Genomic DNA, 1,964 nt, shown 5'->3' with positions numbered 1-1,964 from the left:
GATTGGGCTTTCTATCCTTTCCTTCAGGCAAAATTTGCTGAGCAGCCACCATGCCACTGGGGAAATGGCTACCTGCCTCATACTTATCAAGCACAGATCGATACAGGCCTGCCTCCAGATGCCCATTCTTGGACCTTGGCCCAGGTGTGCTTTCCCCACAGAATCAGAAGCAGAGGGAAATGTATGTTCTTTGCAGGAAGGGCAGTTCTAAAAAAGAAACTGTGTGTTACAGCAGGTTTTTCACTATATAGGGTGCTGGCCGAGAAATCCAGCCCACACTCTATTAACGAAGCTATATCCACTGGTTTGAGTCTGTGCTGTGGAAAGATACCATCTGCTCATCAATCCATATAGTCAGAGGTCTGTGTTCACCCAGAGGGGGACCTTTTGTCTCATTTGTACAAAAGCTCCATGTGGACTCACAGGGCTCTACTAAATATGATTTCCTCATATCTCACCAGTCAGATGAGTCTCCTGCTTCCTTGGAGAGAAATATAACAGATGAAAATAAACACAGAAACTCCCCTCCCAATGCTTCCATAAGGGTGGAAGTTTCATTTTTATGAACTAGGCGAGGAAGGGAAGAGTTCTCCCTAAGAAAGATAGGCACAGAGAAGAGAATTAGTATTAGTTGAACATCTGCTGTGTGCCAGGCATTGAAGCACATAATTTGTATAAGCCATTTCAAATTATTCAAACAAATCTGTTAAGATTGGTATCTTCAGATGAGTAAACTGAAGATTAGATTAAGGAATGCCATATATCCAAAAGTGGTGACACTTGAATCCAAATCCCATCATCTTACTACCACCCGATGGTACTTCGTACTCATTCAACCAAAGGTCCTACTAGCAGTGATTCTTTAGGGATCTTTTAGATCCCTACTAGCAGGGATTCTTTAGGAGTCCCAGGAGCTGAAGAGCATGAAGTTGAATAATACAGAAACAAATATTATCCAATGATCTGCACTGGAAAACCCTACCAAGGCAGTACCAAGCTTTCAAACAGGTGCATTCCAAATGTTCATCCCAAGACTAGAGCCTAACAAGTAATTTTTTCCAAGTTATAAATGAAGATTAGCTTCTTAAACTAGCTGACAAAATTGTTTTTAGTGTAGTTCAGACTCTTAAGCCCTGACATAAAGCTTCTCTGATCCTCTCTGATCATAGAATCCCACTGGCACCCTCTGGAGCCAGTAAGCTCCAAGTTGGACTAGCTGTGTATATGTTAAGAATGCTGAAATTGAGAAACCCTGTGATAGAGATTTTCAAAACCTCATTTGTAGGACGTTTTACATCGATCCTTAATTTTATGTTGCTTGCCTTACAAGGAGGAACTTGTAAGACTTATTTGTAGGACTTTTTACATAGACCCTTACTTCATATTTTTTGCCTTATATGTGACATAAAATTGAGGATCTATGTAAAAAGTCCTATGAATAGGGTTTAGAAAATCTCTATCACAGGGTTTCTCAATTTCAGCACTATTAAAATTTTGGCCAGATAATTCTTTGTTGTAGGGAGCTGTTTAGTGCATTATAAAACCTTTAGCAGCATCCCTGGCCTCAACCCAGTAGATGCCAGTAACATCCCACCACTGCCAGTTATGATAACCAAAAATATCTCCAGACATTGCCAAATGTCCCCCTAGGGGACCAAAATCGCTCCCCATTGAGACTTTGGAATGTAATGGTCTCTGAACAATGGCTTATAACCACTTAAGTTTTCTGCAATTCTCAAATGCTGAAAATCCAGTTATCTGTGAATAAATTCTCTAATGTGCAAAAACACATAACATTTTAAAAAGTAAGACACAGGTTTTGTGAAGGACTATTTTTAATACCTTTAAAGATCTAGATTTTTTAATGCCTAGAAAGATTTAACACCTTTTCTCATATAAAGAGTGATTGAAAATTGCTTTCCAATTTTTCCAATAAAATATACCGTTCCCCAGAACAGTCTAAG

The sequence above is a fragment of the Galeopterus variegatus genome, unplaced genomic scaffold, assembly GCF_000696425.1.
Source record: "Galeopterus variegatus unplaced genomic scaffold, G_variegatus-3.0.2 Scaffold215, whole genome shotgun sequence".
NCBI lineage: Eukaryota > Metazoa > Chordata > Mammalia > Dermoptera > Cynocephalidae > Galeopterus > Galeopterus variegatus.
This window is presented reverse-complemented; position numbering follows the sequence as displayed.